Source organism: Trachurus trachurus, assembly GCF_905171665.1.
Source record: "Trachurus trachurus genome assembly, chromosome: 7".
Lineage (NCBI taxonomy): Eukaryota > Metazoa > Chordata > Actinopteri > Carangiformes > Carangidae > Trachurus > Trachurus trachurus.
This window is the reverse complement of record NC_139901.1, coordinates 33,818,112-33,844,206: the sequence shown is the minus strand read 5'-3', so window position 1 is coordinate 33,844,206 and position 26,095 is coordinate 33,818,112. Positions and strand designations below refer to the sequence as shown.

Below are 26,095 nucleotides of genomic sequence, written 5' to 3'. Positions count from 1 at the left end.
TTTTTTTTTTTTTTTTTTTTTTAACCTGAAATTTTTCTGGACGATTTCTTGGTCTCAGTGTGATGACAAAAACTTTAAGATAAAGGAACAAAATGTTTTGGTAGCCTATATTCATTTTTGTAGCTAAATGCTAAAGCCATCCTATAATGTGTTGATTCAAAGGTAGGCCATTTGTAGAAGCCTGTTTCCTGCTGTTACTTCATATTTAATTTGTAGACAGCAGTTTCAGTTTCCCCACAAAAAGTGCTGAATTGTTTCTTTAAAATCTGCAAGTAAAAGTATTAAGTGATGATGACTTTCTGAAAAATCTAAAACTAAACAGGTATACGTATACATGTACTGTATATATTTTTGCCTTTAATAGCTAACCAGAACTGTTAAAAAACGAAGGAATGAGAGTCACTGTCGGATGAAGAGCGGCTAAATAAATGGCTGTGACAGTGTTGTTGTGTTGCAGGGTGGGAATAGTTTCCATATCAAACATTTTACACGCTTTGCCGTTAGTGACGGTGGTGAGCAGCTCCTGGTGAATTGGTCGGGAGGTGCAGCTGATTCCCTCATATTTTAGACCATAAACCATAAAATCTGCATTAGTCTGCTGTTTTATGGCAGCGGCCGTCTCAGAGGGCTGAATGTAGAGGTGTAATGAGGTGAAATGCAGGACAGAGAATAAACAGACGAGTAGTGAGCAGCAGATGAGCTATTTGAGGGGATGAACAGCATCATCAGACATTTATAACTTTATTAACATTCAGTCTGAGAGTCAAACTCTCTCTGGTTTAGTCCAGGGATTAATTAACGGTTTGTCACACGAAGAAATTAAACATATTTTATTAATCAGTTTAGAAAACATCCGAGGTTACAGTGAGTTTAATCTCTACAACAAAAAGTGCTTCATTCATCAAAACAGTGCAAAAACTCTGACGACATCATGACGTATAAAAATAAAATACTTTTTTTAATATATATATATATATTTTCAATGTTATTTTGAAGAGAAGTGGATTAACAATGAAAATATAAACATTCACTGTGTGTGTGTGTGTGTGTGTGTGTGTGTGTGTGTGTGTGTGTGTGTGTGTGTGTGTGTGTGTGTGTGTGTGTGTGGCCTCCCGGTTTCATACGGAGCTCCTCTGAAACACACAGGAAGGAACACAGTGTTACAACTTTGTGTTTTCATATCTACAGAGCATTTTTTAAAAACAGAAAAAAGTGGTCGAATCAGTTGATTTTACTCTACTCTCTATTTTTGGGACCAATGTGTTAATAAAGTCGGTTAAAGTGCAAAAATAATTGTCAGATCATACAGGTGAAGTTGTACTGAAAAAAGGTAAAATCAAAAGTATTCAACAACCAAAACAGGCTCAGACCTCTAAGGGTTAAAGGGATAGTTCAACATTTTGTCAAACTGGCCCATTGCCATAATCCCTATAGTCGTAGCAGTAGCTTCGTTACCTTTATTTGTCGGTGCAAGCTGTTTTTAGAACGGCGGAGCAGAGCCGTGAGCTGCTCAGAGCTACGCTACGGAGGCTCATTATGGGATTTCTTGGTTTCCCTCATCATCAAACTCATCAAATACACAATCTAACAACTCCACAACGCTCTGGTGGACAAGTTGTGAGCTGCACATTCACCACGCTATGAGATAATAACACAACGTTACCACACAGAGTTGTTTTAGAGGGAAATTCATGTAAAACCACTGATGCACGTTGCCTTCAGGGACAGTTTTTCATCAAGCAGTCTCTGCACTTCCCTCTGTAGCAGTAGCAGTAGTAGCAGTAGTCGTCCACAGGGCGGCAGCAGCAGCAAACAGCAGCTGGACACAAGCAGCAGCAGCAGCAGCAGTAGTAGTAGTAGTAGTAGTAGTAGTAGTAGTAGGTAACTAACTTGTCTGTAAGGGTATTATTAGGTGGGGGTGGGGATGGGTGGTGGGAAAAAAATACTAATGACTTGTAAAATAAATCTTTGTGACTCAAAGTGGAATAAAATATATAAAAACTTGCATCACATTTGATCGTATTATTAAACATGTCAGTCACATTACAGCAGCAGATGTGACGAAGAGATTCATTTTTCTTCTCCTTCAAAAAAAAAAAACCTGTCTGAACAGAACCAGATGTAAAAACACAAAAATAAACCTGCACAACACAAAACACACACAACAATACACACAACACACCAGCAACCTGCTATAAAACTGAACTCTGTCCACTTCAGTAACGATGTAAACAAACTTGATTCTAAAAGCGATAGAATCAGGGCTACGTGGTTGTTTAGGGCCACAGCCGTTAGGTGGGGGGCCACATGATCAGAAAGGTACCGGGGATCATCAAGTCATTTAAACATCCTGAGGTCTGCACGTGCAGCTATGAGCTTTATATGTAATGTGAAGTCAATATTCAGCTTCTTTTATCTCACATTTGAGACATTTGGTGAAAATAGAACGGCAGAATGACAACATTTGTGCTCAAAAAGCAATCTTACAAAATGTCATTTTAGACTTGTTTTCTACACGTATCTATTACTTTATTCATATCCTATTTCAAGCACCAAAACAGTTCATTCTCATGACTGAAGGAGTGTTTTCACAAGGGATTTGAATTTTTTTTCAAAAAGCAGACCTCAAATTTCCAGCATTTGTCCTAAATTATTTCTTTCTACAGTGTTGTAGGACAAACTGGCCTCAGTGTGCTTACAGCGGAGGTTCTAATATTTAGACATAAAACACTTGAGTATTGTTACATCTGCAAGTATCTTAAAAAGATACATTTAAGAAAATATGTAAAAGTTGAGAAAATGGCCTCAAACCTCAGAGGGATAAACACGTCTGTATTCAGTTTTAACCAGTGATTTGGTGTTTGTCTTAGAGTGCAGGGCCACAAACAAAAACCTTGTTTAGGGGGCCACCAACATCCTAGGGCTGGCCCTGGATAGAATTTAAATATTTCTGCAAAACTCCACAAAGTTAATCTTTACTGTTAAAGATCTACAACAGCCTTCAGCCCTGCAGCAGCAGCTGGTCAACCAGTCTGTTAAATCAACTTGTTCTCAGACACAAAGGAAGAGGAGACAGTTTGATCCTCTCAGACGAGCAGCAGACCACACTCTTCACTTCAGCCGCAGCCTCTGCAAACAAGCTGCAGTGTGTGTGTGTGTGTGTGTGTGTGTGTGTGTGTGTGTGCGTGTGTGTCTGGGAGTTTTAACTGGGCCAAGAAACTTTCTGACGCACAAAAACCTGCCTCTTCACTTCTTCTTCTCCGTCTGTTTCTCTGCTGCAGGAAATTGTCTTTTCATCGCCACAGACATGAAGCAACAACTCACTGTAACAACGTCTGTTCCTGTTTTAACAATTACAACTTCAAGACTCATTTTATACCGTTAATTACAACTGTGTCATGTGACTTCGTTTGACTGATAACTACTTTACAACATGTTATATCTCATTTATCATCATGCATACTAATGATAACTATGGGAGTTACATGAAGTGTTTCCCAGTTAGTTTCTCTGAGCTCTGACAGCTCAGTCTAACCAGACTGCTGCAAATTGTGTGAAAATAAAGATTAAACAATGGTTTTGGTAGGTGGTTCCAAGCTGGGCCAAAAATGGACATTTTGGAAAGCTCACCTGAATATTTTGTAGTAAAATTTCAATAATTTTGTTCTGCTTCACTTTATCAGAATCAACCACTGCAGAGATAATGTTCATACATTGTAGCTACAATCATTTGATAGAGGTTTTGAGCTTTAGCAGCATCATTCTGAAGGACACTCATCTAAAATATGATTTTTTTTAGGCGAACATTAATTTTTTTTCTTTTTCTGTGTCATCTTCATTTACCAGTAACACATACTGAAATTTACACATCTCAGCAATTTCTCAATTTTTCCCCCCTTTACTATGACACCAAAAGTATTCAAATAGACCTTGTGGTTGCAGAGATATACTCATTTTATTATGGATATGCAATTTTCGAGAAAAGGCCTAAAAAATAGGCTGGTTTTTAACATGTTGAGCTATAGCTACAGTCTGAATGAGTTTGTAGTTGTAAGTTAGTTCTTTTATTTCACCAGGAGAGAAGCTTCCCTGCTGGTCTTTTTTCTTTCCTTCTCTGATGTGGATGAAGACAGACCATAATACATCCATGAAGACAGACACACTAATGATAAGAGAGCAGCATGCTAATGCTAAAAACTAGACACAAAGAGATTAAAACTTTATTTCATCTTGAGTTATTGATCCCGGGAGGTCCCACGACCGTGAGGAGGTTTTTGTGGTGCCGGACATCACCGTGTTGTTGTGTTTTCGTCGAGAGAAAAACTCAGGTGAGTAGTAAGTAACCATAGTAACCATTAGCGCTTAGCCTAGCATGCTAGCGGCTACCGACCACAGCTAATTACTCACTCATTTCATTAATAAATCATTATTATGTGTCGTCGTGTTTCTGAGAAAATATTTAAAACCAACCGGAGGTATGTAAGAGTGTGTATTGAAGTTGAGAATGTGGTTAATTTTGTATTTTTGTGTTTTTGTGCTATTGCTAGATGCTAGCTAATGCTAAACAGCTAAACAAGCTGGTTGTGAGCTAAAACACACGCAGTTATGTGCATTTGAGTTATTGAGGGACAGTAATTCAATTAATCATTCTCAAACATGATTGATATGTGATTTAATTCATATTTTGTGTGCACTATGCGGTGGTAAAAGCTGAAAACATTTCATAATACACACTTTTGTGTGTGTTGGCTGTTTAAAAATTCATTTTTTTTAGCTGTACTGTATATGATACATTGTCATTGTCAATGTGAATGGTCAAGTCCATTGATTTAAGATAAAAAAAAGAGAATAAATACTGTACAGTTTATTTAGATAAATGTATAAAAAGAGATAAAGAGATTAATAATAGATATAAAACTGCTTCTCTATGCAGGTTGGTTTTTTTTTGGTGTATGAATCGACTCGAGCCGAGGAACGTGGAGGATGTGACGTCGGAAACAGCTTCATCGTGCATCTGGAGAAAGAACATCTATCACATCATACAGATAAGACACACAATCACACGACCCCGGTAGATGAACAATTACACCACTGGACACTGACTAAATTGGACATTTGACTTTATTGGACTTTGTTTTATTTATTACAGGGGTGCAAACTCGTCACCTTTCTGCAAAATCGCTGTTTGTATCCCAAATGGGTCATTTGTGTGGTTCGTGTAAATCCGCAATAAAAAAAAATTTGGTGGGGGGGGGGTCAGGATAGCGGCTGACACTTCTACATCAAAACATGCCTGTGCTAAGAATTAAGCAGAGCAGTGTATCAGCTGGTCACTTGTGGAAACGTTTGTGAGCATGGCGAGTGAAAGAGTCGGAGCTAGAAGATTCACATCAGCGTTGTGTAGGTGCTGTATGGGACCGCACGTGTCCGCGTGTGTGTGTGATGATCGTGATCGCGACCAATTAGCGATTTAGCGTGTTTAGCATTTATTAGCGCTCCAGCGCGACATGTGCAGCAGCAGCAGGAGAAGGAGGGGCTGACTGACAGTGACAGTGCTGAATGCTGTTGAACACCACAATAATAATAGTGGGTTTTATTTCGGTGAGAGCCCAAACGAGACTGTGGCAGGACAGGACACCTCTGCCTCTGTTTCACTTTATGTTGCTGGTAAATAATGTGGTTGTAAAAGTAGTAGGCTAAAGTTAAATTATTTTGTATGCACTAATTCAAGGGGCAGAGCATAAGAGACATTTTTGCTTTTTATATTTTAAGATATAATTTTTGTAAGAACCACAGTTAATAAATATAGGTTAGCCTATATATTTCAGTGAATAACTAATTGTTCTCAGCATTTGTTAGATAACTTTCTTTGCCCAATTAATTAAAATCATGTTGGAACTATGTCTCCTCTCTTGCAGCCAGATTCTCACCTACTTTTAACCTCAGACTGTCACAATGATGTATCAGATGTCAGACTGCCTCATTCTTTCAGTTTTAACTGAAGACATGATTGATTTTCCCAATGATCAACGTATACCGAACTGAACCAAAAACCGTGACCACAAAACCGTGAACCGAACTGAACCGTGGATTTTGTGAACCGTTCCACCCCTAGTAAATATATCACACCTATTATGTAAAAATGAGTTGTTTAAAGTGATGCTTAAGTCACTTTAAACAACTATGTTTAAAGTGATGTTTAAAGATGCTTCTTCTGTATCTGAAAACATTTCGAGTTCTTATTCTATAATTGTATTACATTATGTATTAGGGCTGTCAATCTTCCCCCAAATCAGGTTCGAATTTCTAACCCATCTTATGTTAAATATTCGACTAACATTCGAATTTTTAATATGTTTTTTTTTTTTTAAACCTCATTATAGGGGGGAGGGGGGCGCAGCGATGACGGTGGCGACAACGACACAGCAGAACGCAGAACAATCCTGCATAGGAGCTGTCCATGGTTACTTAACCAAAAGTCTCTTGAAGTGTTAAACAGGGAACTATGGACTGTGGAAGTTTGAATAGCAAAAATACAGAAGTTATCTTGACGTGAACCATATGTTGCGGTATATATTTAAAAAAAAAAAAAAAAGGAGGAAACACGGCTTCACAGGTGGGGGCGGCGTCCCCCCACTCCCCCCTCCACGCGGGGGCTGCAGGGAGGGCACAGAGTAGTGGTGCAACAGATCACAGCTGATCCGTGATCAGCACACAAGTGGTCCGCGGATCTATTGATTAAAAAAAAAAGGTGTGCGTGTAGTGTGGGGGACACATACGCGCACCGTGGCGGCCGAATGAACGGGCAATTTAAAAAACTCTGCTCGTATATTTGAAGCTGCAGCTTTACCTTGTGCACAACAACAACTGCATGCTGTTTTATCAACATGTGTACTACTCTGAACGTTGCGACGCACTACGTTAATTTGCCTCGTTAAAAACATTCGAACGTCAGTTTCCACCTTCGAATGTTCTCATTTTGACTAACATTCGAATTGTATTCGAATAGCGAAGTTCGTTCTGACAGCCCTATTATGTATATGAATTACACTTGCTGATGTTACTGTGTAAGTGATGAGCTGCATTAATTGTCTTCTGTAGAGGTGACGGGCATTTTTGGGGTGTGCTACAACTCTCTGGCCTCTGTAGCACTAGTGCTATGTGCTGAAAAAGTTAACGTACAGCTCTGAATGTTTACATCAGGCTGAGTTCAACAAATCAGCATGCTCCTGTGATTTAAGTAGATAATAATGAAATATAGTTAATAACATAATGATAGTGTCATGGCAGGAACGACCAATTCACCAAATATTGTGTGGTGATAATTAGTGCTGCACGATTTGATGAAATTGTGCGATTGCGATTATTGTGGACTATATTGCGATTGCGATTACGATATTATAAATGAATGGTGTCATGAGTCTGCTTGCTTGAATATCAAGGACAACACAGAGGATTACAATCATTTTGTATATTTTTCAACTGAAAACATACAAACACATACAACGTACTGTATTTTCTCCCCAAATAACTTATATCAAAAAATAAATAAAAGTTAGTTAAAGGTATTCCTGCAAATTTGTAAACTCAAACTCACTTCTGCAAAATTCAAACAGAGACAAATGCCTATTTCTTAACATAAAGGCATTCTTTAAAGTGCAAAGGCTGTGTTACTTCACATTATAACTTGTCAGACAAATGCCTATTTCTTAACATAAAGGCATTCTTTAAAGTGCAAAGGCTGTGTTACTTTACAATATAACGTGTCAGACAAATGCCTATTTCTTAACATAAAGGCATTCCTTCAAAGTGCAAAGGCTGTGTTACTTTACATTATAACTTGAAGGCCTGTGGAGGCCTTTCTCTTAACACGTAGTACAACAACAACAATAAAATAATACAAAATACTCATTAAATAAGACAGTTTGAATCCTCAAAAAATGACATTAAGGAGTGTAACAAAAATCAGTGGTTAAATTTCAAAATGGGCTATAATTTGTATCCCATTACAACTTTCTCTAAAAGTAAAAAAGTAAATCAAACCAAAAGCAATAAAAATGGTACCACTGTACATTTGTTCTTAAATGAGCATGTTTTTCTTCCACTTTGTAAAGGGGTACAACTACCACCACTTCAGAGGTTCTTTGATAAAAAAACCAACATATCCACCTTTTCTGGTTTCAGACAGGAGCGATGGGCTGATACAACATTACCGCTCGCACTGAAAGCTCTCTCTGACGCAGAGCTTGTTGCTTGTATGCAGAGATATTTCTGAGCTAGTTTGGACAGCAAAGGGAAATTTATTTTGTGGTGCTTCCACCATTTCAGTGGATCTTCTTCAGGAACTACAGCAGGCATGTAAGTGTATGTGTTGAGTTCAGTAGTCACTGCATCCCTACACTGTACCAAAAAGGTAGTTGGTGTTGATGTTGTTGATGGCATGCATGTGCTGTTCTGGAAGAAACTGGCTAAAGATTTCTTCTTAGCTTTAGCTGCAGGTGGTGAATTTTCCAAATCCGGACTTTCCTCCATCACCATGGTGCGCTGAGGTTCAGGCTGCTGCTGGTGAATTTCCACCACCTAGAAGAACAAGAAGAAGAAGAATTTTTTTTTTAATTTATATAGCACACTTTAGAATAGCTACATAAGAATTATATCATGGCAGCAAAAGAGAACATTATTACTTATCACCTCAGAGACCACTCGTTCCTTTATGGTCCTCGTCTCCTCTGTGCTCATGTATTTTGCTTTGAACCTTGGATCAAGGAACGTTGTGATGTTCAGCAGGGCCTGTGTAACTTCATATTTTTCATTGAGGTATCTTAGGATTTTAGCTTTCAGTGACTTGGTAAGGTCGGTGTCCTCTGGGTCTTCGGCCAGTACTGAGGTGTTCAGAATATGGAGAATGGGTTTCAGGTATGATATGCTTACATATTGCTCAGCTGACAACGCATCCGTGAAGTCCTGCAGAGGGCTGAGAGCCCTGTTTATGGATTCCAGGACATCCAGGTCTTGCCATGAGGGCAGCAGCTGTCGTGCTTTGCGGTCAGTAGACAGAACCTTGGTCAAGGCACGTTGTTGTTCCAGGATTCTTGATATCATCTTCTGTGTGGACCCCCATCGTGTTTGGCAGTCTGTCACCATGGCATGTTCTGGGAGGTTGAGCTCCCTCTGTGCCAACCTTAAAGCTTCTCTTTTCTTCCAGCTATGGGAAAAGTGGCCCACAAGCTTCCTGCATGTTCCAATAGACTTGTTGGTTCGGTGAGCTTCACTTTTTACAGCATTTTCTGTGAAAGAGAAGAGTGAAAGACACCAATGAACCTCTCCTTTCTCTCTCTGTGTGTGTGTGTGTGTGTGTGTGTGTGTGTGTGTGTGTGTGTGTGTGTGTGTGTGTGTGTGTGTGTGTGTGTGTGTGTGTGTGTGTGTGTGTGTGTGTGTGTGTGTGTGTGTGTGTGACATATTTATATATTTTTTTCCTTGTAGCATTTTTTCATGATTTGTCAAAATTTAAGTCTAAAATAATTTGATTTTCAATGAGTGCATGGATATTTTTTTACATTGACACTACATAAGTACTACATAAAGTGCTGTGCTATGTAGGGCTGATGCAGTCTCAATTTGATCATATAAGGCGAGTTAACAAGATACAGATAGTTAAAATGATCAAATAAACAAAGAAAGAGCAAACAGTAGATAAGTAAAGGAGTGTTGAAAATAATAATTAACTTACCAATAGCCAGATGGAGTCTATGGCCAAAACAGTGGAATCGTTGCCACTCATTAAGCTCCACAGCCTTTATAACGTTGCTAGCGTTGTCTGTTGTTATGGTGACCTGCCGTTCCTCACAGAGCCCCCACGCTGCCAAAGCCTCCTTCAGACCAGCAGCGATATTCTCCCCCGTGTGGTCCTGGGGAAAATATGATGTTTGCAGGCACCGGCTTTTTAGTTCGAAGTCACCATCGATGAAGTGGACGGTCAAGCTAAGATATGGTTCCATGGTCCTGCTTGACCACAAGTCCGTTGTTGTCGAATAAAACTTGACCGTGGCCATTTCCATTTGAACCTCACTCCGCCGTTTATTGTAGAGCTCGGGGATGGCGGTCTGGGAGAAAAAGTTCCGCGAGGGTAGCTGATATCTCCTGTCCAGCGTGTGGATCATTTTTTGAAATCCCTCCTTGTTAACTGTATAAATCGGCACCATGTCTCGTGCCAAATAGTGTGTTATGGAGTCAGTAATTTCCCTGTGTCTTTTTGAGGTATTTTCGTATGGTGTGACACTTGCAAATGCATCCGTAATTGTTCGTTGTTGTGGTCGTTTCAGGCGTTTTTCAGTTGTATCTTTCTCGTTACTTTGTTGGGCTTTAATTTGCATGCATTCCTCGTATTTTTCGTTATGGTGTTTCAGGTGTTGATACAGATTTGTCGTGTTGCCGCGGGACGTACTGACTTTAGCTTTGCATGTTTTACACAGCACATCTTGCTGTTCAGTGTCGTCGTACCTGAATCCAAAGTATCGCCATATAATAGAAGTTGCATTTTTTTTCGCTACCAACTGAGCTTGTTCCTCCCGTTCCTCCTCGGCGTCCATGTTGGCTGCTCTGCTCTGCTGAAAGCCGGGTAGTCACATGACTATCTGCAGCTGCACAGTGTGGCTGTGGCGTCACCGTGCTCCACACCACACGGGAGACAGTCCCGTTCATTGTAATATTTGTGCTGATATGACTCTATTTTCATGTAGGCTACATGTTCAATGTCTGTATTTTTCAAAATGTTAGATAAATTGTTTATTTCTTTTTTAAAAGAGAGAATCCTGTTCACAGGCACACACATGCATATTTGTTTACAAAATCGCAAATCGCAGTCTTTTATGCGATTACATAATTGCACAGCATGACATCGCGATTTCGATTGCGATTAGATTAATCGTGCAGCACTAGTGATAATGTACCTAGAACAAGTTACTGCTTGTGTCTGTTGATTTAAAAAAAAGTTGAAATATTTCCATGTAAGACCCATTCTGGGTCACAATAGAAGTCAGCTTATAGTCCAAGGAATAATGTTTGGTGTTTTTACTGTTCTCAAATGTAAAAATGGCTCACATTGGACCCTCAACATCATTTAGGGCTTAAATAACCTGCTACAAATGTTTGTTTAGAGCCCTGTATGGGCAATGTTCAGCTTTTTATACCGAGGGAAATTTAGGTTCTCAGGAAAATCGCTGCTTATCAATGACAATGATTCACCTTTAAAAAGGGTCCCCCTAGGGGGTTGGTATCTTGTCACCTGTTTTACCCCTGATGAGTTTGCACCCCTGTTATTATTTTGGGCCCATATTTTTTCTACTTCATTTGCACTTTTAACAGCATTTTTCCAAGCTGTAAATTTGTTAATGTTGTTGTTCACAACTGAGGTTGTTAAATGGTAAATTCCAGGTTGAATTAACTGGGTTTTTGATACATAGAGAAATAGTAATTCATCTCATTTGTTGCAGTTGAAGAGTGGCTTTTCTGCCAATATAGAATTATTTTGTTTGGGACAAAGTGACAAACCTTTGCATGATGTCACAGAATACTACATCCACTCAGTATTTGTCAAGATCGCTGCCGGCTTGCTCGTAGCTGCCTTTTCCTCCTTGCACTGCCTTCCTTCCATAATCTGCATGTTTACTCCATCCCTTGCTCTGTGACCAGCACTCTCTGTGAAAAGTTTAGATTCTGCCTGTGCTGCTTCATACGCTCTCGCAGTTGACAGTGCTTTGTCTAAACTCAGTCACATCTTTCTACTATCTGTGTGGCTCCTTGCTGCTGCCCATCAGTCGACATAGCTCTGCTGTTTTCATTTCACTTTTCCGCATGGACGTAAAATCCAAGTCGTCCTTCTTTGTCTCTGGGTCCTGGTAAAACCGTCTCCTCATCGCCAAATGTTGTGTTGTTTAAAATGAGCAGTCCTTTATTTCAGTTTTATGTTAACTTTATTAACACGTTTCTGTTCAGCGGCCGTGTTCGTTTTCCTTCCGTTCACTGTATTATCGTTCTCTACTCTCGTTCTGGCTGCTCTCACGATATCTCAGTAAACTATTCATTAGATTCACATGACGTCACTGTGTTTCTGCGCCGCCATATTTGTGTCCGAATCAGGGCGATCTGGGCACAGATCACAGCGTCACGTTACCAGAACAAGTGGAGTAGTTGGAGGAAATCAGCAAGAGACCGAAAATTGACGTTATTTGAAAGATGCCAGGATTATATTGTGCTGTTGACTGTGATAGCAGTCGCCAAAAACACCCCGGACTGCAGTTTTATTCCATCCCAAAAGACGTAAAGTTATAGGTGGAATAAATAGTTGACTGCAGGCATCTATCAGTGGCAGCGTGGGCTGTGACAAGTCTCACAAAAAGAGGGGATTCACTTTTAATAACATAGATATATTGAATTCTGCATTTTGATTACTTTCTTATTAATTACTCACTGATTCTGCATTTAGGGTCTTTTATTTCTGTATAACAGACCGTTGCTAGGTAAAACGGGCCGTTGCTAGGGACGCCGCTCTGATCAGCGGAGCAGGGCAGAAGAACTATCAAGAATTTTTAGCTCGTTGAAAACAACTACACACGAGTCGACTGAGAGGAGGGTGAGGAGCAAACAGCGGAGAAGTGACCGGACTTCGGACTTTGATCAACATTTTGTCTCAAATTAATTAATTAATTCATAAACTGTGTAATAAGTGGGATAATATAGAGTTTGTCTATTGTTATAGAGATATAAACCCAGACAGGATGGTACTGTAGTGGTGAACATCAGCATTATAACCAATCTGATTAGAAAGGTGAAAGAACCCAGGGATCACTGAGGCTGAGCTCCAGAGATCCTGTGTGGAGATGGGAGAAAGTTACAGAAGGTCAACCACTGATGCAGCCCTCCACCAATCTGGGTAATATGGCAGAGTGGCCTGACGAAAGCTCCATGAAGCTTCTCCTCAGTGCAAGACATGTGAAAGGCTGCATAGAGTCATGGTGACCTGGCTCAAATCTTGGTGGCCTGGCTTTCACAGTCCTATTGGCGCCCTACCAGGGACATGATGTGATATGCATCCTGTTATTCTCCTACAATACAATTCACATTCTCCTCTGGGAGGAGTTTGTGAGGAGCAGATCTAACAGCTCTTGGCCTCTAGCCTCGTATCGGTTGAGTACAAGCCGAGTCTCTGACAAACATTGCAAATCTGTCCCTGGGAAAAGTAACGTTGTGCCCAACTGAAAAGGGAACTACGTTTCGTTACCATATTTTCAGTAGTAACGCGTTACTGTTACACACAACACTGCAGTTAGGCTATATAAAAGTAGGCAGTGCTAGACACATGAAAGGCTGCATAGAGTTACTCAACAGCCTTTAGGTAACTGTTGCAAACTCTGCTCCGCTGTATTTACCTTTACTCGCTTTAACTTTTGACCCATTATTAGGCTATTGCTTTACAGTCTCCTACGGATAGTGTTTGTGTCTGCCCCACCACCCCGCTTATCTTTTCTCAAATCTTTCTCAATCTTTTCTACAAAGTCACATGGTTTCAGAGAAATGCAGCTCTCTTACTTTCACTTTCACAGCAGCAACAGGGAACTTTGAAGGGCGGTGGCCCCAACTGGCAGCCAGCTTGAGGCAGATATTTGAATGCTGGAGACTTCACTACCCACAATTCATGCACTATGAGATTAGTTAGACCAAGTTTCTCTTTACTGCGAGTGTCTACCTGGGACAGATGTAGCAGTTCAGCGTTCACTGAAGAGTCCTGACCAAAACTCACCCAGCTCAGAAAACAACTTACTGCACTTACATTTAATTATATCACTTCCTGTGTGTGGAGAAATACTCTAGTTAGTGACAACTAGCACCCAAACAAAGGTGCTAATTAGTACAGCTATCTTACTGAGGCAGGCTAATGCAAGTTAAAACTCTATTTTTGGAGTGTTTTGATCAAAAACACCATCAATTTTATAAGAAATATGCATCCACCTGCCACATCCTTACATTTTCTACTGAACACACACCCAGAGCTGGTAGCTACGAAACATACACCACTTGGGTTCACCTTCCTTCCATGCTGGTGTGACAGTTGACGGTCCTGTCACTATGCCTCCAATTGATCATGTGCCCTGGCTGCTTGGCCACAGGGATATCCCTTTGGTCGAATGGTCAGCGTGCATGACCCTTACCCAGGAGACTGGGGTTCAAACCCCGCCCGGGCCCTCCTTTGTCCTGCCACACTGGTTTTAGTTAGAGATGAGGTTTTGGCAAAGAGGTGGAGAGGTCAGAGAAGAGAGAAAAGTGGGACACCAGGAGAGAGTGATTAGGAGATGCTCTAAATATTTAACAACACAAATTACTAAACAAGTTATTCAAGCACTGGTTTTGTCACATATGGATTATTGTACAGTTGTTTGGTCCAATACCTCACTAGCCAACATCAGAAAACTGCAACTTATACAAAATAAAGCAGCACGTGTTGCACTTATGTGTGTGTAACCTGTTCAAAAAAAGAGAAATCTGTGAGAGTGTAACCTGTTAAAAAAAAAAGAGAGAGAGAATAACCTACCTGTTGTCTCATAAGTAACCTGTGGAGAAAAAAAAATGGTTAAAAACATTTAGAAATATTTTTATTTCATAGAGTATTATTTTTTATTAAATCCTGAATCACAGTCTTTATTTCGTTCTGTATTTTATTTATTTGGGTTATCCCAGAGGTCAGAGGTCAGTAGTGGTTCTGTGAGGAAGCAAGTGGTTTCATTCGCTTGGAGGGCAGCATTACGCTTGAAAGCGTACAGCCTGCCGGAATTCGAGAAGAAGAAGAAGAAGGTTTCATTCGCTCAGAGTGGAGCTTCTTTTTACAGTCTATGGAGTGGAGCAGCTGAATTGCGATTGGAGGAAGTCAGCTCGTGCCCGCCTCCTCGGCGCATGTTCGTGTGACACACCGAGACACACACAGGCCCAATCCCAAACTAGTCCCTACTCACTACCACTTCACTACCGAGTGTCACTCCAAATGGAGTTCCACTCCCAGCTGCGGAGGGCACTCCTGATTAAGGGGGAGGGTATAAACGTAAAGCCAAACAAGTGAGACGCCCTCGCTACCTTACCGGAAACAGGAAGGAACCGTTATCATGGAGACACGTTGCCTGTGCTGCAGCTGTCATGCCGTTTACCAGTTTAAACTCAAGACAATTCAAAGTGCTTTATATAAATTAAGAACAGACATGAGGACAGAGGGTAGAAGCAAAACAGTGCAATATGAAGGACAAAATATTTACATAGGAATTGGAATGGGTTAACTCAAGAATAACATAATAACATAAAACCTAAAATCAGCCTCCCTATACCCACAGCATTACGCTTAAAAAAAGAAAAGAAAAAGAATCTGAATATAAACTCAATTTGTCTGACTAACATTTATTTCATCTAATGCATAGATCTATGCTTTTGATGTGATATGCAGCCTGCTGGTGCCTGGCTCTATACAGCAGCCTGCATCAGCAGCCTGCATCAGCGTGACAGCTCAGCCTTCAATTTCTAAATCCCTCGGTTTATTTTTTACACATTACTGACCAAGCTCATCGTTCATTAGTTAATCTTCATCCTCACGTACTGTTCTCCTCGCTGCGCTGTCGGACCTGCAGCTCTGTCACTGTTGCGCGCGCTCCGTGTCCGAGCCTGTTCGGGACCGGAGACGGAGCAGAGACCCAGAGATAGTGCAACTTGTCCCTCTCTAAAGCAGAGGATGAGGCCAGCTTTACTCCAGTCAGTCTTCACATGCAAACAGTCCACAAAGTTTAAAGAGTTTCTGATCGTTGTCAGTTTGTTCCAGGCGACTGAGTTTTTTTTTTTTTACCCAGCTTGTATTTAGGGCCGGCCTTTATTTGTCTGTGTAAACAATTGAATACCGGCTATTATTTGAGGGAATCCCGTATGCTATTATAAAATAACTTAAAGCAGATATCAGCTTCACGGCCGTTTCGGCTAATGCTGCGTTCAAGGCAGGCTTTTGAAACCGTAAGTTACAGCTTCAAGTCACAACTACGACTTGGTAGCGTTCCAGGTAACCCGTAGCTCGTGTTTTTACCATCCTGTTGTCTGTGAAAGTTCCCTATAACGGCCACTCGTAACTTCCGACCCGTGAACTCGTACCAGATCGAACTGGTATGACTTCACAGGAAGGAAAAACACAAAGTACGAGTTTCTTTGAACGCACCATGAGTTAGCAGCCCCCGCCCTTGTCAGGCATCAATTGGTCCTCGTGCTACGTCACCACATTCACGCGCATCCCTTGGCTGCACACACAGCCCTTCATGCCGTTCTCTCTCCTCATTGGATAACACTTGTATCCCACAAGGAAAATTTTCTCCTCGGGTTACAGCAGAGCAGAGTGACGGAGAGACTCGTGTTTAGGCTGAAATACTTCATGTAAGTGATTGCTGATGGAAAATAGGACTATTTAGGACTTATATTAACAAAAACATTCCACTGATATCTGCTTTAAAATCAGATCTTTAATCATTGATAAGTGTGCGTTTCTCCCCCAACTCTCCCAACAAAAATCCCCCCTCCCTCTCAGAAAATAGCCGAGTTCCGACGTCCACGGATAAAGGTGTGTGTTTGATCTAAAATACTTGGAAGAAGTAGACGGAACTACACTTGAATGACGTTTCCTCCATTGTCCGGACGTAATTTCTGCTGCAACCACCAGCGAGCCTGCACCGGTGCAGACTCGCTATTTAAGGGCTTGACAAGCCACTTCCACTCAGTGGGAATTGGTTTGGGACGGCCCTTAATATGGCGGATCTCCGCGTGAACGCGCAAACGGAGGGGTAGTGGATAGGGTTAGGGGATAGGGGCTGGTTTGGGATTGGGCCACAGAGCGCATGATGGCATGAGGAGAGCAGAGCCACAGGTGTTTGGAGTGATAAAAGTTCGGAAGAAAACACTGGATATCGAGCAAGAGGAGCTGTTGGAGCTGGCACCTGAGCGTCCGGTAACCACGAGAAGCGACCCTGGGAACCCCACCTTTGTTTATTCCTTTCTTTGCCCGGTGAGTACGGTGAAAAGTAGCTAGCTCAATGAGTTAGCATTCGTTCGCGGTGTGTGCTAACCTGCCGAGCCGGAGCCTTAGCTCACTGTGTGGTGTGTATTTCCCCTTGATAGACGAGAGAAATGCGTGTGTACGTGTGGGGAAAGAGTATATGTGCCTGTTATTCACGTTGTGTGAGCAGAGAGAAACGCCATTAAGCTGTGTGTTGATTTAGACGACTGCTTTGTTTTTTATGTGTATTATTGTGCTGCTCCATTCAGGCACAGGTTAAAGGTCTTAATATCAACTTAAAACAAGTTCATATTACCTGATTTCACTTACCTTAATCCAGTGTGAGTGTACTGTCGAGCTGTGAATATATTGAAATTGTTTACATGTGATTTCTGATTGTTTATCAGTGATTTAAATGATTTTATTTTTCATTTCAAAAGAAAAACAGTTAAAGTTAACCTCAGGCTAACACTGTAAAACATGTTATCTTGAAATAAGTTAACAGTGGGAAAAGTTGTTTTATATTGATATTGATTACACTGAGTAAATGCAAACTGTACAGTTAAAAAGAAAAGGTGAATAGATTTATTCAAGCCCTGTTGTATTACGCAGGCTGGGTTTTTTGGACACCTTGGATCTTGGAGTGAGATTCTCTTCCTGACGAGGGAGAGTGGCGAGCCAACCCGTGTGACCACTTGGATCAAAGAGGACATCTCTTCGTCAACCACCGTCCTATCGGTCGGGTAGGACTGTGAAGGATTCACATAGTTAAAGGAGAACGATACAAATTTTTTATTTTTTATTTTTATTCCTTTTTTTGGAAAAACAAACTGAGAAAGACTCAAACATTAAAGGAGCACTATTTTTCTACTCTCGGAAAAGAGACACTTTATTTTATTTTATTTTAAGGGTGCACCCGATTCAGAGACATTGAAAATAATATAGAAGGCCGGCCGAAATTGTAACATTGTTTATTACATGTGTGTTAATACTTTCAATACATTCAAATATTGCTAAACTTACCTCTGCATGTTCCCTTTTGCTTAATTGGTGTCCAGTTCATTACTCTAACATTTCTCCCTCTCGAGTCTAGGAAATTCTGGTCCGTGTCACTTACCCTTCAGGTGGGTTACATGTGGAATAAGGTTGAATATTTGTCAAATGCATGATGCCAGTCTTGGTTGGCTGGATGTCAAGCACAGATTGTCATATTTGTTGATGGTTTTTCTTAAAAATATAATAACAACTAAAATGCCATACATTTTGTATAGAAAATTGTCTTTTAGTTCAAACATACATAATTACTCAACTGGACAGCTGCTGGAGGTTATTTTATTTTACCCAGGGCACTCTCTCAAGGTACAGTATTATATCGAGCTATGAAGGAGTGGAATGCCCTTCCGAATTATTTTATACAACAAAGAGACATGGTTAGTTTTAAAATGAAACTAAGAGATTATTATTTTGATCGCAATTTTGACCATTAGTAGCCTATTTGTAAACTGGGTCCTGGTATCCTTGTTGTGTAGTGATTCAATGTAGGAGCGGGTAACATATGTTAAGTGTTTGTCTTGGATGTTTTGTTTTTTTTGTATTGAGTATGTGTTTTCTGTATTTATTTTTTGTTTTGTGTATGTGTTGTGTGTTAATGGTTTGTATTTGTCATTTATTATGATGAAAAGACCCCAGGAAGAATAGCTGCTGCGTGGCAAAAGCTAATGGGGATCGAAATAAACTAAACTAAGGGGGCTTTCACACCTACCTCGTTTGGTCCGGACTTTCGGACTTTCCAGATAGTTCGGACCAAATTGACAGGTGTGAAAGCTCCCCCTGACCACGGTCCGGACTAAAGACCGAGTCTTTGGTCCAGCCTCAGGAGGTGGTCTCGGTCCGGACTATCCTGGACCAAGGTCCGCTGCTGCGTAGTGTGAAAGCATTTTTTTGGAAGGTCCGAACTATCAGACCAAATACTACAGGACGTAACAGCCCAATACAGGACGTGACGTCACATTGCCCCGACTTGTACGCTAAACAAAACAAACACAGTAAACATGAGCCGCGGCAACACCTGGGGAGAAGAGGAGACAAGATTCTTCATTCAAATATGGGCGGATGATAGAATAAAAGCTGAACTTGAGAAAACACACCGGAACACGGAAACCTTCCAGATGTTCGCGGAGAGGATGAGAGAGGGGGGGTACGAGAGGACGGCCGAACAGTGTCACCTCAAACTTAAAAAGCTGCGACAGGCTTATAACAAGGCGCGCGATGCCATTCGGAAGACTGGTGCGTCACCCAACGAAAAGGATAAATGTCCTTTTTATGATCAGCTGGACGGCATTCTTGGAACGCGCCCGACAAGCTCACCTGTCAGAGTGATGGAGTCTACACCCGCTGCGAGTGCGACCCCCAGCGCCGACACGTCATCTGGCAGCGGTGCCAGTTCTACAGAAAGTGGTGAGTTGAGCCACATAATGTGTCTGCTATTATCATTATTATTATTTGCAGTTGTATACTTTGATTTGATGGGTGTACACCAGGAAAATCAGTGGCTGCTGTGCAGCTGCTAATGGGGATCAAATTACAAAAAACAAATAAACAAATAATATTCCCTCTCCTGCCCAATAATCACAGAGACATAAACACAAACATAAACTGGTTGTTTGCTTCTATCTTCTGCCATTGCTGTGATGACTGTGCTGCATACAGCCTAACAACAATAAAAAAAAAATATTCATTTGTGATATGAGTATTCACAATGATCTGGGCTCAGGCATGTGCAGTGTTATATTTTATCAGTCATAAAGGAGGGAGAGTACAGCCGTACCCCCAAAACACAGTCAGTTGTTGTTGTTATTTGTCATCATTACCTTTTTCTTGTCCTCACTGGGCCCCTCCAAATGTTGTTGCTGCTTCTATATTTCCCCAAGGGAACACCTGACTTGACTCGCATGACACAGTGACAGCACATACAGATAGGCTAGAATATAATGAAACTCTATAGGCAACACATGATGACATGATTGACTTTACTATTCTAGGTTTGTGGGTGGCCATATTGTATAGCTACTGCAGAATATTGTGAAGACATTTTTATAAATTCATAACTGCATTGCTACTCTTTTTACAGGAGTAATTGCTGCTTCCAGCTCTGCTGAGGAGGGGCCAAGCACAGCAGCACCTCGCCATGCTCGCAAGAGGAGGGCCAAGGAGATGCACTCGGAGATCATGGAGGAGTTTAACCAGGCAGAGGATGCCCGTCAGGAGAAGGAGAATGCCACTCTGGAGAGGTGGATGGGAATGCAGCAGGAGGCTGAAGAGAGGCGATTTAGGATGCTGCAGGAGCAACAGGCGGCCACGACTGGCATGTTCATGAATGTCATGCAGACATTCATGCAAAGCATGAGCCAACAACCTCCACAACCTGCAGCATCCTGGGGCCCCTTGCATCCTCCCCAGCAACACCAATATCACCCACCTCCTCCTCCTCGTGTTCCTGGCTGGTCTGCACAGCAGTCCTACCCTCCACACCCACCTACCCGGGCCCACACTCCAAACCTTTTGGAGCAGAGCAGAGACCTGCTATATGGAGATGGAGAGAGTGAGGATAGGTACACTACACTATAGTATGGTGGTCACATTTTGCCAAGTCAGGGGAAGAACATTTTTTTAAATTTTTTTTTAAAGATGGTCACAGGAGACCTGTTCAGTTGTTTTGAGCTCTGAGCCGTTCTGGCTCCACTTCTCCTCACTCTGAGAGCAATGTATTTAATTTAACTTGTAATTACAGACTTATTTCTGATGTAATATTTATTTTTATATGACCAAATCTGTTGAAGTTTCATACTACATCCTGATTTTTCTAAATAAATTTTGATGACATGTTTGCACATTATGTTGTTTCTGTCCTTCAATCAAACGTACTGAAATGGCAGGTGCATGACCAACAACACAAGACAAACAATTGCTATAGTAAACAAAAATATTTATTCCTGAGGTTTGTCTCTCATAGCACAATACGAACAGTTGTGTAATTCTGAACAAAGAAATATCAAACAAAATGAACACGCTCAAACTGAGGATTATGTCTCCGTAAAGTAGGGTTCTTTGAGTGCTGTAACCAAACTGTCATCAAATGCTCAAACTAGAGAGTAGAAAAATAGGCACACAAGGCATCCCTAATGTTGTTTCCACTGTCACCACCAATGTAACGGTCAGCAGGGTCTGGTCTCACATCACGTTCCTCATCTTCATCACTGATGTAGTCTTCGTTGTGACTCTCACAGAAATTGTGGAGAACACAGCAGGCGAAGATGACGTCAGTGATGAAACTTATTTCAAAGTCTGATCGTCTCAATAGGCACCTCCATCTTCCCTTCAATCGTCCAAAAGCCCTCTCCACTGTCATCCTGGTTTGACTCAGGCAGGTGTTAAAAGATGTTTGTGCCTGTGTTGTCCCTCTGCCCTCTGGGTATGGCTTCATTAGCCATGGCAGCAGTGGATACGCGGCATCTCCTAGGATAACGAGAGGGACATCCACATCTTGCATGGTTTCTCTCCATCCTGGCAGTAGTGTTCCATTCTGTCCTCGTTGGTAAAGGGACGAGTTTGAGAACACACGGGCATCATGAACCCTCCCCGGCCAGCCAATGTTTACATCCCAAAATTTCATGTTGTGATCAACAACACCTTGGAGGATAACAGAATAGAACCCCTTACGGTTGTAATAATCTGCCGAGTTGTTAGGTGGTGCCAGGATGGGAATATGAGTTCCATCCACAGCTCCGGCACACTGTGGAAAGTTCCATCTCTCACGGAATCCTCTGACGATTCCTTCAAATTCAGCAGCTGAAGGTGTGTGGAGGTATTGTGGGGCCAGGATTCCGTTAATGGCACTGACAACTTCTTGTGTGAAGGAACAGGCACTTGACAATCCCACACCAAAGAGGTGAGAGAGAGATCTGAGCTCGAGATTGGTTGCAAGCCTCCACAAGCAGATAGCCACACGCAACTCCACTGGTACCGCCTTGCGAAATCTGGTATCCTGCCTGGTTAGCTGCCCTCGAATAATGTCACAGAGTATATTGAAGGTAGCTCTTCTCATTCTGAAGTTCCGCTGCCAATCAGTTTCTGTCCAGATGTCACATACTTGCTGCCACCATTCATGACACCGTGGTTTGACCCAAATGTTCCTGTAAAAGGGGGGAGGGACATAAATACAAATGTTAATGTAATTTGGTCACACCTGCGTTTACCCTACCTTGACACACTATGACAATTGTGCAAATGGTGTACTTGACAGCTGCAGGTACTGAGTAACCTAGTCGTCTGATGTTGTTGTATCTGTTTCTGGTGGCTTTGCAGGTAAAAGAGTCCAGAAAGGTTCTCTCAACACAGTTCAGAATGTTTAAAATGTTTAAATGCTTTTCTCACATCACAGTGTTGTTACTTGTGACTGGCTGTGAACATCTGTGATCAGGAATGTATTTGTTTAGAATAATAAATAATAATAAGTTATAATAACAATAAGTTATAATACAATAATATTTTTTTTATTTATAGAGCACTTCTCAAACAAATGCACAAAGTGCTTTACAGATAGAACATCACAGAACAAAAACAAAAACAAGAATCATGGTAGGAGTCTATTTTCTGTTTAACCTCTTTAAAAATACAGAACACTGGAATGTTTGTATAGCAGGAACCTTAATTCCTATAGAACTGAGACATATTATACAACATAGTATGTCGCATTGGAAGTGTGTTATTTATTTATGCCACAACACAGACAATGCTTTTGGGATTTTGCTGTCTAGGGAACAGTTTGGAGGCAGGTCCGAGTGCTAAGTTGCTAATAGCTACAGCTACAGTCTAATGATCATGTTGTTGTTGTTGTTGTTGTTGTTGTTAACAACCGTCTAAACAGACAACACTCATTCCATCATGATCGCTCATCTTTTGAAACACACTACCACTCACCTTGTTTGCCTCCTCCGGAATGCTGCTAATGCCTGCAGGTTAGCTCGCAATCTTCGCCTTCTTGCTTGTCTGCGTCGGACACGCAAGCGCATCAGGACATGAATCTGTTTGACTCGGACTAGTCTCGCGTATTGCGATTGTAGTTCTTGTTGCTGTTGCTGGAGGCGCAGCCAAAGTAGTGCCAGTAGAATGACGTGAATCCGTGGATCCATTGTGGTGGGAGACTGTAAACAAACAGAGCACTTCCTACGCGCTGACGTCAGACGCACACTCATCCACAAGCCAATCAATGACATCTATGAGGCGGCGCAGCCCTTGTGGGTAATGACGTCATGACGTAGGTAGATCCTTTGGTCCGCTGGCATAATGGCAGTGTGAATGCGGACTTTACCGGACTAAATGGAAACATGTGAAAAAAAAAATAAAAAAAATAGTCCGGACCTTGGTCCGGACTATTAGGTGTGAAAGCGCCCTAAGAGTGAGGGACTATCACCTTCCTGTATTCATCTTCAGTGGCGGCCTTAGACATCTGGGGGCCCGTTTCAATATTTCATATGAGGCCCTATGCTGTTAAACATGAAATTATTTGCCCATGTGTCCATGTGTCACTGATGCTTTAAACCCTGAAAGGACGCAGTAAACGCGCTATGCATCCCAAGTAGCTAGCCTACGCACAACACATTAAGGGCCGGATTTACTAAAGGTTTGCGTGTATTAAAACGTGTGCAAACGTGATTGCACGCGCAAACACACGTGGAACCTGATCTACTAACCGGACGCACCGAGGATTGCGTCTCTCAAAAGGGCAAAATAGCACGTGCGATCCATTTAGCGTGTTTGCCTTGATGAATATGTAAATATGGGCGTTCTGCCAGAACACGCAAAATACTGGGAGGAGTAGATGCAAATCGATTTATTTAGCGAGGGCAATGTGATTTACCAAACCAGGAAGAGATTGCGGTGGCTGTTTTTGCATCTTTATTTACCACGTCTGAAAACCATGTACTAACTGCAGGGGTGGAAAGTAACGAGTTACATTTACTCAAGTTACTGTAATTAAGTAGCTTTTTTGTGTACTTGTACTTTTTTGAGTAATTTTTAAAATCAGTACTTTTACTTTTACTTGAGTACATATTGTTGGAAGAAATGTACTTAGTTACATTTTAAATAGCTTAAGTTACAAAGTAAAAAATATATAACTCTGTGTGGGTCGTCAAAAGTAGCTACGCTGCTGCCGCCTCTCTCTCTCTCTCTCTCTCCCTTCACAGACACACACAGCAGCAGCAGACAGGTACATCTCTCCCCCCTCACCGCTACGTGAGTTTGTGCATAACAGGGCTCGTCGCTATGTTGTCGTCTTAATATTAGCCATTAGCTGCAGCTAGCGGTTAAAAGCTGACTTTAATGAATAAAGACAACGTTATCAGGCATGTCCATCTATTCGGCTACGTTTATGGTGACCGTGCCAGACACACCGGGGCTGAAGGCCGGACCGGCAGTCCGTTGAGTTAAAATGTAGGAGCCCAGTCAGATCCATGGCCATGCTCAAAGGAACAGACAAGCAGCCCACTGCTTCAGAGCAGTTACAGTAAAGAGGCAAGAGAGAGAACCTACAGTAACCCCCCCCCCCCTCCTCCTTGAGAGCAGACAGGAAAGACAGTAAAAAAAAAAACAGGTGTGTGTGAGTGAAAGAGGGAGAGAGAGATTTTTCTTTTCTTTTTTTATCCGTATTGAAAATGGTATTGAGTATCGAATATTTTCCTTAATATCGATATTAAGTTGAAAATGTTAGTATCATGATCATGATCGTGACAACCTTAGTGCCAGTAACTGTAACTGTCCATCTGATTGGCTCTGGACAACTGCAGTGTCAGAAGGTCAGAATCAAGTTGGTGCCACAGGAGCTAAAAGATGATGGAGACCAGTGTATCGATGGAGAAGGGGCAAATTTGGAACACAGAGACATGCACGGAGAATGTGAGGCCAATCTCTGGCCATTATACCCCCCCCCCCCCCAAAAAAAAAAAAAAAAAAAAAGTAACTAAGTAACTTTTACTCTGAGTAAATTTTAAATGAACTACTTTTTACTTTTACTTGAGTAGATTTTTACACCAGTACTTTTACTTTTACTTGAGTAAAATTTCATCAAGGTAACTGTACTTTTACTTGAGTAGATTTTTTTGGTACTCTTTCCACCCCTGACTAACTGATACAACTTTGCCGAAACGTATGCGTTTATTGGTTTGATACCTGTCAGAGCCCCGTGATCTTACATCTCTGCATTTCCTCACGTCTGGGTAATTCTGTAACAGTTTTTCAGCCGTGTTAAAAGTCTTTTACGCGCCGTTACGCACGGGGCACGTCTGTCCTGCAGTGCGCTCCTCTCTTTTCCTCTCCTCTCCTCCCTCTCCAGTACCTGGCTGCTCAGCTCCGTCTCTCAGTCCCGGTCCCGGACTGAGACACGTCACCGCTGCCTTCACCTGTCTTTGATCCCTCTGGTCAGTGGTCAGAGCGTTTAGATCCGTGTGTCCCACCTGAGCTCTCTATTAATCCACTCGATCATGGGCGGCACACACACACGTTATAGGTGTGTGATTGTCGCTGCAGCTGCTGCCTGTTCGTCACTATATGACGAGTTGAGCCCTGTAGCGATTTGTGTTTATTTATCTAAACAGAGCGCGAGAGAGATGAACACACATGCTGTCATTGTAGCATCGGATCAAATGTCATTCTGTCCCTTCGTCCGTCCAGCTCTCTGTCCACTCTCTCCATGGCGGAAACGATTACCACGCGCAAAACCCTCATGTACATATTGCGGTTTGCACGTGTTTTCATTTAGCGGGTTACTCTTAGTAGATCACCTGTTTTGCGTGCACTAACCAAACTCGCAATATTATAGCAGGCGCAAACAATATAGCGCCCGCTATCTGAGATCTTAGTAAATCCGGCCCTAAGTGTTAAAATCACTATCAGGGCAAGAAACCAGGACTTAACAGAAAAAACGAGGACTGAAGTTGGTTTTCATCAAAAAAAAAAAAAAAAAACATGAAC

The 26,095-nt window shown here is 41.7% G+C and overlaps 1 long non-coding RNA gene across 1 annotated transcript; it reads left to right on the top strand.

The window, feature by feature from the left end:
• Positions 1 to 14,888: 14,888 nt before the first annotated feature.
• Positions 14,889 to 17,900, top strand: LOC310988542. The gene is made up of 3 exons (XR_014595489.1): positions 14,889 to 14,977; positions 16,903 to 17,074; positions 17,678 to 17,900. It is a non-coding gene; the product is annotated as an uncharacterized lncRNA (long non-coding RNA).
• The last annotated feature ends 8,195 nt before the right edge of the window (positions 17,901 to 26,095 follow it).